The following is a 17,476-nucleotide window of genomic DNA, read 5'->3' as shown; positions in this document are numbered from 1 at the left end:
TTGATAACACAATCATTGAGCAGAGTGCGGGAGATTACAGCCATTACAGGTGTTGATTTGAAGGGACTTTTCAAAGTTTTTTGGCATGTATTAAAGTTTGTCATTAAATGATATATATTGATAAATGTAAACATTTGCTCTAAAAAGCTCTAGTGAAAAAAAACAACAACAATAAAACAAATAAAGAAAGAAAAAAAGTAGCCCTCAACTGGGCTCGACCCACTGACCCCTGGAGCCCTGAAATAGAAGTCTATCGCTTAGACCACTCGGCCTTCCGTGTTCATACAATTAGAGATGTATTTTATACTTTATATAAGCAATCCTCGTTATATCACAAAAAATAACGACAACATTTGAACTCTCCAAATTATTCAATCGTTTCGCGTTGTATCGCTTTATAATTTTCAGGTTTTTAAATCGTCACATGATGCATATAATGGATATTTGAGAGTATGGCAAATGTTCAGTATAACTGTTTCCTAACAAATATCATAACAACGAACATTTATGAATTCGAAATAATTTTTTTCAATTAACCAAAACTTGAAATGCCCATTTTAATTCGATGCATGTGTATGGTTAAATTATGAAAATACAAAAACTATCGTCGAAAATAGTCAGATCTTTACTGTTCGCGCGTTTTCAATTATATTTTCCACAGTACTTTGTTAAAGTAAACCTAATGAAAAGTATTCATTTATATTGTGTTACAAACAAAAATGTAACCTAATATGTGATATCTTCTGTGTTGGTCAGAGTGAAACCAATTGTAAAGATCGCTGTACTAACGAAGAATTAAGCCAGAGTTACAGAACAACAATAGTTATAATTTAATAAATGGTCTCACAGGCTCACATGTCTTTTAATAAAGGAACAAAGTCATCGCAACGTCAGTGAACACAAGATGGAATTCAATTTAAGCAACAGCACTACACATATGGTCTCATCAAGCTTTTATGCATCTAAAAAAGCAAAATTTCTTATGTCCCCTCATCCTTTAATAGTCTCGTGTAGCGAATATTATTCTGCACAACTTATATTGAATATATTGCACATATTTTGAAAATGCATACACAATGCTGGTGATTCATGTAAATGTGTGTTTTTAATTGAAAAGTTTACAAGTACCAAGATTTTAACCCTTTCAGTGCGGGAACCGAATTTTGAAGGCCTTTGCAAACAGTTTGGATCCAGATGAGACGCCACAGAACGTGGCGTCAACGTGGCGTCTCATCTGGATCCAAACTGTTTGCTATTCTGATAGTATTCTTTGAAAAAAATAGAAGAAAATGCTAATTTTAGAAATTCAGCAGACGACATTTTAGCAGATGACAAATTTCCCAGCATGCAAAGGGTTAAGTATATAACAATAATCTCACTGAGAATATTTCGTTTTGAAATCGATATTATAAGTTAACTATTGCATTTTATATACATGTACCTTTAAGCAAAACGACTGGTATCTTGCTATCATTGGCAGATTTTATCACTTCATTCATATTTATGCGTAGCATATTGAGTACAGTACTCACGTGAAATAGAAATAAAGGTCAGCCTCTTATACAAAGAACACACGGATTCTCTGTACCGACGACACCAGCGAGTACATGGCTTAAGAGCAATAGATGAGTCTATGTAAAATATTAAACAAACTAAGTGTAATAAATGGCACGGTTATACAAACGCCTACTTTAATATTAAACAAACTAAGTGTAATAAAAGGCACGGTTATACAAACGCCTACTTTAATACTAAACAAACTAAGTGTAATAAATGACACGGTTATACAAACGCCTACTTAAATATTAAACAAACTAAGTGTAATAAATGGCACGGTTATACAAACGCCTACTTAAACATTAAACAAACTAAGTGTAATAAATGACACGGTTATACAAACGCCTACTTAAACATTAAACAAACTAAGTGTAATAAATGGCAAGGTTATACAAGACTAGTTGACCTTGAACTCTTAACTAAATGTGTATTATTACTGCATTATTACCATTCTTGTTCATGGCGCGGGTCTAGGTCTAAAAATGAGCCCATACTACTATTGTTCATTGGAACGAAATCTGGAAACGTGATTACACCTTTCATTATTATTGTATTAACAAATTCAACTGTCGCATAATGTTTGTGAAGAGATTTAAATATAAAACGAAAACTTTGATGCAAACAGAGTATTGGTTTTTATTGTGATGTGTATTTATTCTTGTTTAAAATAAACCGTTAACATGTTTTATTGCTTCAAAATATATTTTTCTGATATATCTGCATTTGCCTACCAAAAGAGGTTGACTTTAATGTTTCTTATTTTTAACTTCCACTGATCAGATTCGCGAATAGACTCGCCCATTAGAATACAGTAGTGAGAACGTAAGAACGGTTCACTGCGCATGAGTGAATGGAATTCATTATTTCCCTGTAAGTGACATTAGAAAACAATGCGGTCGCATAGTTATACCAGAATACTATTATTCATTATGCAATTCCTTGACAACTATAACAAACTGTATACTCACGTTTTATAACCACTATCCTAAATATGAGAATGTAAAACTAAAGTCAGTGCGAGTGTTGTGGTATTTTCATGAGCGATTCGATTAAATTTAAAGGGATCTTTTCACGGTTTGGTAAATTGACAAAATTGAAAAAAGTTGTTTCAGATTCGCAAATTTTCGTTTTAGTTATGATATTTGTGAGAAAACAGTATTACTGAACATTTACCATAGTCCAATACAGCCATTATATGTATCTTTTGACGAGTTGAAAACCTAAAAATGATAAAGCGTTGCAACGCGAAACGATTGAATAATTTGGAGAGTTCTGTTGTTGTCGTTTAAATTTACGAAACTACGAAGATTGCTTATATAAAGTATAAAATATTTAATATGTGTATACCCGGCGGAATAGCCGAGAGGGTTAATGCATTTTTACTTTAGACTAACTCCAGGACTCCGGGGGTCACTGGTTCGAGCCCTGGTACCGGCTACTTTTTTTCCTTTTTTAAATTTTATTCTTGATTTTTTACTGGAGCTTTTAAGATCCAATGTTTACATTTATCAATATAAAGCATTTAATGACAAACTTCAAAATATGCCAAAATCTGTGAAAAGGCCCCTTTAACTTCGATAGTCAAGACTGGTTATGCATTTGTTTTGTCTTTATTTGTCCGATATTGCATTGCAAATCGAAAAGAAATTTAACTATATAGTGTAAACCGCAGGGGCTGTAAATTGTTGTTAAATTATCAGCTCTTTATAGTTCAAACAGAGCCAAGATATGACGACTTTATATCTGCGCCTTGGGCAGAAATAAATTAATAAATTAAGATCAATTTTACAGATGGTTTAGCGGCCGTATTCGTGTAAAACACGATACCAATCTTGCTAGACCGAATGACCGAAGTTTGTTTAGGTACTTCATTCATCCGAACTTTTGCGATAACAGGCTTGCCAATAGTGTACTGCACAAACATAAGGGCCGTGCACGGCTCAAATATGCATCTTTTAACTAGTATGCCAACTGGTAAACACTTATAACGTATCGATACTGAAACGTATTTTCTACTTAACAATTGTTTGATTCAACATCGAACACAATCGTTACATTTTAACAAAAGTACACAGCTGTTATTCTAATGAACTTTTGTGCCCATTATGGATACTAGTCCATTTCACAGCATGCCCATTATGGATACTAGTCCATTTCACAGCATGCCCATTATGGATACTAGTCCATTTCACAGCATGCACATTATGGATACTAGTCCATTTCACAGCATGATACTAGCTATTTTATTTACTAGTTTGCAAAAACGCACCCAATAAAGGGGCCTTTTCACATATTTTGGAATGTATTGAAGTTTGTCATTAAATGATTTATATTGATAAACGTAAATATTGTATCTAAATAGCTCCAGTAAAACAAAACAAGAATAAAATTAAAGAAAGAAAAAAGTAACCCTCAACTGGGCTCTAACCACTGACCCCTGGAGTTAAAGTCTATCGCTTAGACAACTCGGTCATCATACAGTGAGTGATGTATTTTATACTTTATATTAGCAATCTTCGTTGTATCACGAAGTATAACGACAACAACAGAACTCTTCAAATTATTCAATCGTTTCGCGTTGCAACGCTTTATAATTTTCACGTTTTTAAATCGTCAAATGATGCATATAGTGGATTTTTTAGAGAATGGCTAATGTTCAGTATTACTGTTACCTCACAAATATCAAAACTACAACGAAAATTTGCGAATCTGAAACATTTTTTTTAATTTTGTCAATTTACCAAAACGTGAAAAGGCCCCTTTAAGAGCAGTACTCACGTGAAATCATATCCTACGAGTCAGGAATTCCTTAAGAGACAAATTATTAGTTCCGACAGGAGCGGACGCTTGGATAAAGTGCAAAAGGAACATATCTATTCGCCGGGTCCAAACAACTGTTTTCTGTTAACTTTTCTGTGCCGAATGAATATCAAAACGCATGTCACTCAGTTTTTAAGGGAAATTCATATCTCCGTAGGTTTATAACATTTTTGTACCTCTAATAAATAAGCGGAAAACCAATATTCACTAAGTTCCGAATAACCACTGTCGACAATTTGTAGTTGCACGAAATGAGAAAAGTAGACGGCTCAATGCACACGATGAAATGCTTTTCAATATTTTAGTGACAATGACCACAGGTGGAAGTAACGTAACCTGGATAGTAATTGTTTTTTTTAGGAGCCGAATATATTCAAATTAATATATATAATCATGTTGAATGAGAAAAAAATTGACAAAGAGCCATAAAAAATCCCCAACCTCTGATATTGGAAGATTCCAATATCAGAGGGTGGGGATTTTGTTTATGGCTCTTTGTCAATTTTTGTCTCATTAAACATGATTTTATAAATTTATTTGAATATATAAGGCTCCTAAAAAAATACTATCCAGGGTACGTTACTTCCACCTGTGACAATGGCATGACAGAAAAATGGTATGTTATCCCAATCGTTGTAACCTAAGCATGTCATGATTCGAATTACTTAAATAGTGTGTATTAGCGTGCTACGTAGCCACGTTCACGTGCAGACGCACTAATGTACTAATTATTTAATCGCTGAAGGTCTAAAAATTAACCACTAGTACTATTTTTGTTTATCAGTAACGAATGTGGAATCAATATTATACTTTCCTTTATTGTTGAATTTACAAAATCAACTGACTATTAATGTTTGTGAAGAAATTTAAATATACAACAAAATATTAATGAAAATGGAGAAGTTGATTTGCTGTGCTGTTTATTATTCTTCGTTCAAAATTAAAGCATTTTTTAACCTTCAAAATAATATTTGTCATTAAAATCTGCATGTTCTGACTTCTATGTCTCTTATTTTCTGCGATAGGATTCCCGACCAGATTCGCCCATTGGAAAATGTAGTAGTGAACACGTCAAGAACGGTTCACTGCGCATGAGTGAATGCATTTCATTATTTGAGTGTCAGAAAATTTGAAAACAACGAAGTAGCAATGTTATGCAAGAAGTTATGACCCATTGTGTAATAGATTGACATCTATAACAAACTGTCTTGTCAAGTTTATCACCAAGAATAAGAACATGGGAATGTAAAAGAAAAGGTCTAAACGTTGTTTGGGTACTTTGATGAACAATTCGAATTAACCAATACTAGCTACATATTATTTTGTTTGAATTTTCTGGTTGTCTTTTGTAGGTCGAAAGGAAATCCATCTACTACATAAAGTCAGCCGAGTGGTGGTTAATTGCTGTGAACGTATCAGATTTTAAGGGTGTTATCAATACTAATGCATGACTTGGTCTTCTTTATATCAAATGCGCCTCTGGCATCAATACATTAGTAAATCGATATTAATTGCACATATGTTTTAGCGACCATGTGCTGGTAAAATGCGATACCAATCTTTCTTGACCGAATAACCGATGCTTGTTTGTGTACTTAATTGAGCGAACCTTTCAATACCAGGCTTGACTACAGTCCATCGCATTTAATTATATATATATTTAAAAGTTCAATGGTGAAAACTGATAAAGCCAGATAAATTAACGACTTTAAGTATTTTACTCACAAATAAATGCCTGGTTTCAAGTATTTTACACACACGTAAGTGTGCGATCACAACGGTTTAAGTTTAATAAAAGTACAATTGTTATCCTAATAAGCCTTCCTGAGGTGCAAATTGTGGATGCATGTCGTGTGTACGGCATCATATTAGCGAAGTGTACTTACGTTTTAAACAACAAACACGTTCACAAGAGTACTCACATGAAATAGTTCCCAGTCAGCAATCCCATCAGAAACAAATTTTATGTTCCAATTTTATCAAACTCTTGGCAAATGTGCAATAGACATTATACGAAACTGAGCTGATCACTAGGAACACGAACCTGTTTTCCCGTTTCCATTACATGAACTTGTATCGCATGAATATTTGCATTTGAATCCGGAAAAAACGCTGAGTTCCGAATAACAACTATAGGCATAGTCTAGTTGCATGAAATATGGCAAGAAAACATTTCACTGGACACGAGTGAATGCATTACACTATATCAGAGGCATTAAGAGAACAATGAAATAACAACCGAGTTGTAGTAACGTAAGAGTGTATTTATTTAAACTACTTCAAGGGTGTATTCTCGTGCGGTATTAGCACGTACATGAAGAAACTTACGGATGTGAGTTATATAACCGCTAAATACATACCAATTTCCGAAGCAATTTGATGTAACAGATTTATCCGTTGCTGCATGGTTTTTGTACTTTCTAAAATGATATTCAATTGTGACGAAAACAAAGCCTCCAAACAGTAAATCACAGGTCTCGGAAGGTGTTGTAAATTTTCGGACATATAAAGGATGTAGTTCCGTTTGATGTGACAGCAAACGTTTGTTACAATAATATGCCTAGGGCATGTAAACACTGCACGGTTAACTGGCAAATAATTATATATCTAATAGTAGCGACCAGATGAGTATGTCAACACGATCTGAATTAATGACCAATGCTGGTATATTCGTTTTACAAAGGTCATTGAACTTTGCAACGCAACGCATGTGTCCAACTAATGATACCGAAAAAAGCAAACCGGCGAGAATTGAGTACCTACTGTATCGCTCTACGAAAACTGCTTATTGCATGAGCGTAAAATGTCGTCCCAGATTAGCCGGTGCTGCCCGCACAGGCTAATTTGGGACCACACTTTCCACATGGACTGGATATCCGTTAAGAAGAGGCTTGCTTTCAATGACAATTACCATCAAGCAAACAGTGTACCCCCTTATTAGCCTGTGCGCACTACACAGGCTTCTCTTGGATGACGTTTTTTTATGCATATGCATTAAGCTCGGTTTTACCAGAACGCGGCTCATAAGTATGAATAACGGTAAAGTTGCAACAAATTTGGAGGTATTATTGTATACCAAACAGTTTTAATGTTATCAGCATTTCTCAATCATGTTTCTAAAATTTAATTAACTACGAATGAATATAACACACAAGTATAAAGTTAGTTTAAAGCTATTGTCTGTTTCCTGGGCCTAGAACCAGTACTTGGTGTGTTTGGGGGAGATCGAAAGAACGTTCCCACAGTGGGGATCGAACCCATGAACTCCCGATCGCTAGGCGGACACCATATCAATTATACCACTGCGATATAAAATTGGATGTATGCGATTATATCTGTCCTTCATATGACATCATAATTATGCATTTTCCTATGTATTATCTTACATATTAAGTTTGCTATATATTGTTTGCTCACTTATGAAATTGTGGGCAGAATAATGTAAGAAGTGTTGCATTATTTAACTACGTTTGACATCATGCGGTCAATATGTAATAACATTCTCACGAGAACGCGTACAGATGTTTATTCCTTATATTGTAAATTGATCTTTCTTCGAAATGATGTATATTTTGTATTACACCTCATGCTGTTATTGTAAATGTATGTAAATGACAATGAGCTTAACATGCTTAACAAGTCTACATAAACGATTCTGTTCTGCTCTGTTTAAGTGGTCGTTTGTTTTTCATTCGAACGAGTACCACATACTATGACCAAAATATATAAACTATTTATAAAGACTACAATCAGCAATATACTTACGTTAATATTATAGCATGTTTTTAAATCTCATACATTAAGGTTGCACCAAAGGCCTTGGCAAATAGCGTAGACCCAGATGAGACGCCGCATAATGCGGCGTCTCATCTGGGTCTGTGCTGTTTGCTTAAGGAATTTCAGTAAGAAATTTTCTAAATATAGAACTAAATATACTAGACATTCCTTATTTTGGAAATAAATTGATCCAATTTAGAAGGATGGGAGAGTCCACTACGCATAACTGGGTTAATCACATCAGATACAAACCAATTATTGGTCAACTCAGTTTTTATTTTACATGTATCATTTTGCCGATTCTGCGAATCATCTGTTGGAACAATCAGCAATATACTTACGTTAATATTATCGCATATTTTTAAATCTCATACTTTAAGGTTGCACCAAAGGCCTTGGCAAACAGCGTAGACCCAGATGAGACGCCGCATAATGCGGCGTTTCATCTGGGTCTGTGCTGTTTGCTTAAGGAATTTCTGTAAGAATTTTCTAAATATAGAACTAAATATACTAGACATCCCTAATTTTGGAAATAAATTGATCCAATTCAGAAGGATGAGAGAGTCCACTACGCATAACTGGGTTAATCACATCAGATACAAACCAATTATCGGTCAACTCAGTTTTTATTTTATATGTATTATTTTGCCGATTCTGCGGATCATCTGTTGGAATTATATTAAAATAAGTCATGGGTTGCCAGTGTTCGTTCTGAACATTAAACACAAAATAAAACCGAATCTGACTTGTCGTCTTGGAAAATTGTCACTTGCCGCCACAATATCAAAACACACAGATAATAGTAGTTCTCTGTCTCTGAACACTGTGTGCTTAACTGGATTTTCAATTTGCTCATATTTTGTATCAATATGTCATTGCATGACAGAAATGCACGTTTGGTTACCAGAAAACACATCGATAATCAACGATGTCTACCAAAGTATATTGTTGGAAAACGCATTTAAGCCACTCTGAATGCCAATCTCAAGATCTCAGGACGTAGTGGAAATCAACATGTCCTTATGTTTATCAGAGGATTTCAGTTATCTATTGTCAGAGAAAATCGAACAACAAAATCACACACTTAACCCATTTATGCCTAGTAGACTCTCCCATCCTTCTAAATTGGATCAATGTTTTTCCAAAATAAGGGATGTCTAGTATATTTATTTCTATATTTAGAATATTTCTAACAAAAATTCCTTTAAGCAAACAGCGCACCTCTGATGAGACGCCGCATCATGCGGCGTCTCATCTGGGTCTACGCTGTTTGCCAGGCCTTTTTTCTAGACGCTATGCATAAATGGGTTAAATAAGGCCGCATATGATTATATTATTTGTATCAGATATGGTAACTGAAACACCAAAAGTATTACCAAGTGATACCGCTTTATATATGTATCTAGTAAAAACAAAAAATATGATAACATTTACTATACTAAAGCGCTGTGATGAACGCATCGTCCTGAATCATAGAAGAAAATGATCGCATGCTTACATTCAAGACTAGTTCCAGATTTTCTCCTTATGCCCTCACATGCCTTTCGTTTTATTTTGCCGTTATCATAAAAGGACAAATGCTGAATAAATAGGCCGTTTGAAATTCGCTCTTTCAACGAATAAATGTAAAAATGACACGTCTGTGTGTGAATGACATGACATTAATGTCTTCACTGAAATTAGTTTCCGCAAATGCCGTCATCGGAATGTTGACCAGAAAATAGTACTTGATTATCGTTGCATGTTATGCGTGCATTTTGCGAATTATACCACAGTTATTAAACTACATTTGTTCAAGCACTTCACATTTTAGGGTCCTTTTAAATAACTGGAATTTCTTTCATTTTTTCAGAAATTTTAAGAATAAAAATTTACGTGCGACATTTTGCCTGCATACAATAGTTCCTTTTTATATGTTAAGTGTCGTTGACATTACGCACCTGATGTTGTTTTCTTCTGTAGCCGCGACTTTTGGAATATCCACGTATGCAATTCCTACCCAAAGGAAAAACAGATACGCGGTTTTAAATAAACTTTTAACGAAATGACAAACTATGTTTTTTGCGTTTTAAAAATGACGAAACTGGGTCTGACTTCAAATGGCAGTTATGGCGACAACGTTATTCTTATTATAACAACAGCCATCACAGAAGAGTTTATTAATTAAAGCTAACATTAAAACTTCCTTTACATACGTACAACGTTATAAAACACAGTTGAAAAGGAAAATGTTCTTTAAGGGATTACTGATTGGTATAACTTTTTGTTGTCTTGTTGTTTAATGCAATGTAAACGGCCTTGAATTGGACACATTGGCTAGAAAACAAAATGGTGGATAATTGAACTCTAATTGTTGAATATGATTAAAAGACTTTTGTACCAAGGTGATCCAATGTCTTGTGGGTTTAGTCTAAATCCGTCTCCGACATTGTGTTTTAATCACCTTTGCACAAGACAACTGAAAAAAGCAATTGTAATTAAAAATAAATGCATTTTATTATTTAAAATAAGGATATTTGATTGCTTTTAGAGTAATACCGTTAAATAATTGTCCCCGCAAATTGAGGTAAATCAATGTCAACACTCGACCACACGAACACAATTATTTGCTAGTCAATTTTAATTGTTTCTCATTGAAATGTGATGGGAGGCATCACATTGGATAAACATTAACGGAGGTAATAAAATATAAAATAGAAGTCCCTTACTGAAAATACAGGCATCAATGTGAATTAAAAAAAGTTAATCTCGATTGGGCACTAACACGTCCGTGAATTATTTATTTAAGACTTAATGACTTCATTTAAATCAAATAAAAGTTGGGTTTGATTAAGTGTTTATTATTATCTGTATTTAAGCTTAATCATAAAACCATATACGGATCCATGTCGGGTTTTCTATGCTGCTTATTTTATTGATGTGGAGACTTATCTTCTTTGTTTTGAAACAGGTACTCACTCTGGCACACCAAAATACCCGTGCGTTTTAATTTAAATGTACATTCATTCACGATTAAACTAAACCGTTCACACACGTTGTTAAAAATATCCATCAATCTCTTTGTAATAATTATGTAATCTTCACTTTCATATCTTACAAAGCGCGCACATTAGATTGTGTTAATTAACTGTGTCTTGTTCTGTGAAAGCTGGTCCTAATGCATGTGCGTAAAGTGTCGTCCCAGATTAGCCTGTGCCGTCCGCACAGGCTTATCAGGGACGACACTTTCCGCCTAAACTTGATTTTCGGTAAGGAGGCACTTTCTTGAAACTAAAAATACCATTAAAGCGGAAAGTGTCGTCCCAGATTAGCCTGTGTGGACTGCACAGGCTAATCTGGGACGACACTTTACGAACATGAATTAAGCCCAGTTTTCTCAGAACAAGACACATTCATTTACTATAAACCGTGCTCTAACACACGCAAGCTCTCATTCAAAATTGCATCCAAGCAGCAGAGATGGTTTATGTTTTGTATTTAAACTGATTCGAAATAAAACGAAATATTTCATTATGTAAGTACAATCATCAAAGTCAAATACATTCCATAGGTCCTTAGTTAGCTCACAGATAAAATAACGCTTCGGAATTGCAACATTTAACTTCTAAAAATAAAAAATATAAACAGCATATCAACAATACTAGCCTATAGAGCAAAAGAGGCAACATCCAAAAGCATGTTTGGTGAAAAGTATTAGTTTGAAAAAAAAATCAAACTCACGTGAATTTAAATCCGATGTGGCTATTAAAACGTGCACAACTGCGAACTTGGCTAAAGTGCAATACAAAATGAAGTAGTGGGAACGTAAAGAACGGTTCACTGGTTATGAATGTATGCATTCATTATTTCAGTGACAGTGACAATAGAGAACAATGCTATTGTAACATTAAACAAAGCAGTAATAACATATTGTGTAATAATTTGACATACTTTAAGCTAAATTGGCATGCTTGAAAACAAATTTTAAAAAATATGTGTGTAAAATATTTTGTTGCACATTAATGCTTTTTCGTATTTCATTTTTTCTTGTCATTTCTGTCTAAATGCGATGATACTAAATAATGTCGGTATTTGTCATTCTTGATTTTAACAGACGCTGGTTTCCGGGTTTAGGCATCAGGTGTTGATCAAATTTAAGCCACCACTGGGAAATGTCATTCGTTAAAATGTCAGGAAAAAACTAAACAAGTACTTAAAGTATTGCTTTCAACTAAAGGAAATGTTTAAAATTAAATTATTCTATAGACGCAAGTGCCTGCTGATAATGTTGAGGATAATGCCTCTTTCGCCTTATCTGGTGATAAGGAGGTTGATGAAATATGTTAATGATCATGATGATGATGATGTGTATTGTTTACAGTATGAAGATGCAAATGAAGATGACGACTACGACGATGAATATTAATTCAAAACTGATAAAGACGACGATAATGATGATGATGATGTTGATGATGATGATGATGATGATGATGATGATGATGATGATGATGATGATGATGATGGTGATGATGATGGCAGTGGTGGTTGTTATGATGATGATGTTGATGTTGATGATGATGATGAGGAGGAGGAGGATGGTGGTGGTGGTTGTGATGATGATGATGATGTTGATGATGGTGGTGATGATTGATGGTATTTTAACCTAGGAAGCTGCCTGCCTAACACGTGTTTTAAAAACATAAATACGTTCTCAGTAATACAATTCCCGCGTGTCCCTGTCTGATTGTAATGCATGTTGTTTCAAGCCAACAGAAATGTTTAGGTGCCGCCCCGGGGGTAACAAGATCGTGCAACAGCTTTGTTAAAAAAATGTGAGTCATTTTGACGTCATTGCTTATATGCCTGATGGTCAAATGTTTGATCAGAAAAAAACGATTTCGGAATGGCTCGTCACCAAACATGCTGTTAATCCCCATATAGAGCCAAAGATTGTGTGATATTGATATTCAAGTGTGCATGCATCATGATGCATGAACACGGTCGAATTTAGGGGAAATAGTCGATGTTAGAGTCTCATTATTTTATACATCATGATTTCGATAGTGCATTCACGTTTGAATAATCAATTACAGTCTACATTGTTCATTTAACCATTCAAAGTACGGGTTTATGCGACGGTCGATGTTAGTTGTTGATAAACACAATCCACGAATAGTGTGCGGCAGATTACATGATTACGAGTATTGCAATAAATTCGATGAATGTATATGGTTGTATTATGAAAATACAAACGCATCTATCTTCGCAAATAGTCAAACTTAAACCCTTTATGATTTTTTAATTGCTGCACAGGCTAATCTGGGGCGACACTTTACGCACATGCATTACACCCCTTTTTTCACAGAGCACGGCTCATAATAAATCTTTAAATCCTTAAAGTCATCACGGGTGAAAATGTGTTAATATAGAAAATGTAAAACAAAAGGTCCCAACGTGGAATGGGTTACACGGCATTGATGGATGATTCGAAATAACCAAGACTGGTTACAAGGCATTTGATGGATAATTCGAAATAACCAAGACTGGATACACGGCATTTGATGGATATTTCGAGAACCAAGACTGGATACACGGCATTTGATGGATAATTCGAAATAACCAAGACTGGATACAGGGCATTTGATGGATATTTCGAGAACCAAGACTGGATACACGGCATTTGATGAATAATTCGAAATAACCAAGATTGGTTACACGGCATTTGATGAATACTTCGAAAAAACCAAGACTGGTTACACGGTATTTGATGGTTAATTCGAAATAACCAAGACTGGTTACACGGTATTTGATGAATTTCGAAATAACCAAGACTGGTTACACGGTATTTTATGAATTTCGAAATAACCAAGACTGGTTACACGGTATTTGATGGATACTTCGAAATAACCAAGACTGGTTAAACGGTATTTGATGGATACTTCGAAACAACCAAGACTTGTTATACGGTATTTGATGGGTGATTCGAAACAACCAAGACTGGTTACAAGGTATTTGAAGGATGATTCAAAATAACCAAGACAGGTTACACGGTATTTGATGGATAATTCGACATAACCAAGACTGGTTACACGGTATTTGATGGATGATTCGAAATAACCAAGACTGGTTACACTGTATTTGATGGATAATTCGAAAAAACCAAGACTGGTTACACGGTATTTGCTGGATGATTCGAAATAACCAAGACTGGTTACACGGTATTTGAAGGATGATTCGAAATAACCAAGACTGGTTACACGGTATTTGATGGATAATTCGAAATAACCAAGACTGGTTACACGGTATTTGATGGATAATTCGAAATAACACAGACTGGTTACACGGTATTTGATGGATAATTCAAAATAACCAAGACTGGTTACACGGTATTTGATGGATAATTCGAAATAACCAAGACTAGTTACAAGGTATATGCTGGATGATTCGAAATAACCAAGACTGTTTACACGGTATTTGATGGATAATTCGAAATAACCAAGACTGGTTACACGGTATTTGATGGATAATTCGAAATAACTAAGACTGGTTACACGGTATTTGATGGATAATTCGAAATAACCAAGACTGGTTACACGGTATTTGATGGATAATTCGAAATAACCAAGACTGGTTACACGGTATTTGATGGATGATTAAAATAACCGAGACTGGTTACACGGTATTTGATGGACGATTCGAAATAACCAAGACTGGTTACACGGTATTTGATGGGTAATTCGAAATTACCAAGACTGATTACACGTTTTTTGATGGATAATGCGAAATAACCAAGACTGGTTACACGGTATTTGATGGATAATTCGAAATAACCAAGACTGGTTACACGGTTTTTGATGGATGATTAAAATAACCAAGACTGGTTACACGGTATTTGATGGATGATCCGAAATAACCAAGACTGGTTACACGGTATTTGATGGGTAATTCGAAATTACCAAGACTGATTACACGTTTTTTGATGGATAATGCGAAATAACCAAGACTGGTTACACGGTATTTGATGGATAATTCGACATAACCAAGACTGGTTACACGGTATTTGATGGATAATTCGAAATAACCTAGACTGGTTACACGGTATTTGATGGATAATTCGAAATAAAAAAGACTGGTTACACGGTATTTGATGGATCGGTCGAACAAACCAAGACTGGTTACACGGTATTTGATGGATAATTCGAAATAAAAAAGACTGGTTACACGGTATTTGATGGCTAATTCGAAATAACCAAGACTGGTTACACGGTATTTGATGGCTAATTAGTAATAACCAAGACAGGTTACACGGTAGTTGATGGCTAATTCGAAATAACCAAGACTGGCTACACGGTATTTGATGGAAAATTCGAAATAAACAAGACTGGTTACACGGTATTTGATGGATACTTCGAAATAATCAAGACCAGTAACACGGTTTTTGATGGCTAATTCGAAATAACCAAGACTGGTTACACGGTATTTGATGGATATTTCGAAATAACCAAGACTGGTTACACGGTATTTGATGAATTTCGAAATAACCAAGACTGGTAACACGGTATTTGATGAATTTCGAAATAACCAAGACTGGTTACACGGTATTTGATGAATTTCAAAATTACCAAGACTGGTGACACGGTATTTGATGAATTTCGAAATAACCAAGACTGGTTACACGGTATTTGATGAATTTCGAAATAAACAAGACTGGTTACACGGTATTTGATGAATTTCGAAAAAACCAAGACTGGTTACATGGTGTTTGATGAATTTCAAAATAACCAAAACAGGTTACACGGTATCTGATTAATTTCGAAACAACCAAGACTGGTTACACGGTATTTGATGGATAATTCGAAATAACCAAGACGGGTTACACGGTATTTGATGAAGTTCGAAATAACCAAGACTGGTTACACGGTATTTGATAAATTTCGAAATAACCAAGACTGGTTACACGGTATTTGATGAATTTCGAAATAACCAAGACTGGTTACACGGTATTTGATGAATTTCGAAATAACCAAGACTGGTTACACGGTATTTGATGAATTTCGAAATAACCAAGACTGGTTACACGGTATTTGATGAATTTCGAAATAACCAAGACTGGTTACTCGGTATTTGATGAATTCCGATATAACCAAGACTGGTTACACGGTATTCGATGAATTTCGAAATAACCAAGACTGGTTACACGGTATTCAAGACTGGTTACACGGTATTTGATGAATTTCGAAATAACCAAGACTGGTTACGCGGTATTTGATGAATTTCGCAATAACAAAGACTGGTTACACGGTATTTGATGAATTTCGAAATAACCCAGACTGGTTACACGGTATTTGATGAATTTCGAAATTACCGAGACTGGTTACACGGTATTTGATGAATTTCGAAATAACCAAGACTGGTTACACGGTATTTGATGAATTTCGAAATAACCAAGACTGGTTACACGGTATTTGATGAATTTCGAAATAACCAAGACTGGTCACACGGTCTTTGATGAATTTCGAAATAACCAAGACTGGTTATATGCTATTTTTTCTTTATGTCTGATAGTATCTTGCCAGTAAAAAGGCATTTCAGCCACATAACGTACGCCGCATGGATCGGAAACTGTTGCGAACGTTTCAGCTCTTAAGAGATAAAACAATACTAATATATGACTCGGTCTTCTTTATATCAAATGTGCCTCTGGCATCAATACATTGGTAATTTTACATTTATTGCAGAGTTGTTGAGCGACCACGTCCTTAAAAGACGTGATACCAATCATGCTTGACCGAATGACCGATGCATGTTTTGTATTTAATTTAGCGGAACTGTGCAATTTCAGATTTGACTATAGTACATAGCATTTCATTTCATATCTTTAACATTTAAGGGTAAAAACTGATTAACACAAATTTGTTATCGACATTATTCATTTTAAGCGTAAACAATGGTTGGTGTTACAGCGATCAATATGGATTAACTTAAAGTACAATTGAAATTTATAGGAGAGTCATGTGTGTGCAAGTTATGGATACTTCCCCATTGCACAGTATAATATCAGCAAGATTTGACAACAGTTACAAAATACTTAAAAATATAACAGTACTCACGCGGAATAGTATCCAACGAGTCAACTATTCCAGTAGAATCGAATACTATGTACGGAAATGGCATACGATCTTATTCAATTAATTCAACTTATCAAACACAACTAATCGCTTGGTATGCACAATTGTTTACCCATTTATGCCTAGCGTCCTGAAAAAAAGGCCTTGGCAAACAGAATAGACCCAGATGAGACGCCGCATGATGCGGCCTTACGTCTGAGTCTGCGCTGTATGCT

At 34.9% G+C, this 17,476-nt stretch overlaps 1 protein-coding gene across 6 annotated transcripts in view; it reads right to left on the bottom strand.

Moving 5' to 3' along the window:
• LOC127882047 (proline-rich protein 5-like) overlaps positions 1–17,476 on the bottom strand; it is a 65,772-nt gene that overhangs the window by 32,092 nt on the left and 16,204 nt on the right. Inside the window, exons 1-2 of one of the 6 annotated variants that reach the window (XM_052430441.1) lie at positions 6,300–6,465; positions 1,533–1,611 (exon numbers count right to left, since the gene is read on the bottom strand). The exons of 2 other annotated variants lie outside the window; for them this stretch is intronic. The gene's annotated coding sequence lies outside the window, so the exon portion shown is untranslated. Of the gene's footprint in view, positions 1–1,532; positions 1,612–6,299; positions 6,466–11,874; positions 11,891–17,476 lie in introns of those variants that run through there. 3 more of the 6 variants (XM_052430438.1, XM_052430443.1, XM_052430439.1) reach the window with 3 other exon arrangements.

Source organism: Dreissena polymorpha, chromosome 5, assembly GCF_020536995.1.
Source record: "Dreissena polymorpha isolate Duluth1 chromosome 5, UMN_Dpol_1.0, whole genome shotgun sequence".
In the NCBI taxonomy this organism is placed as follows: domain Eukaryota; kingdom Metazoa; phylum Mollusca; class Bivalvia; order Myida; family Dreissenidae; genus Dreissena; species Dreissena polymorpha.
This window is presented reverse-complemented; position numbering and strand designations above follow the sequence as displayed.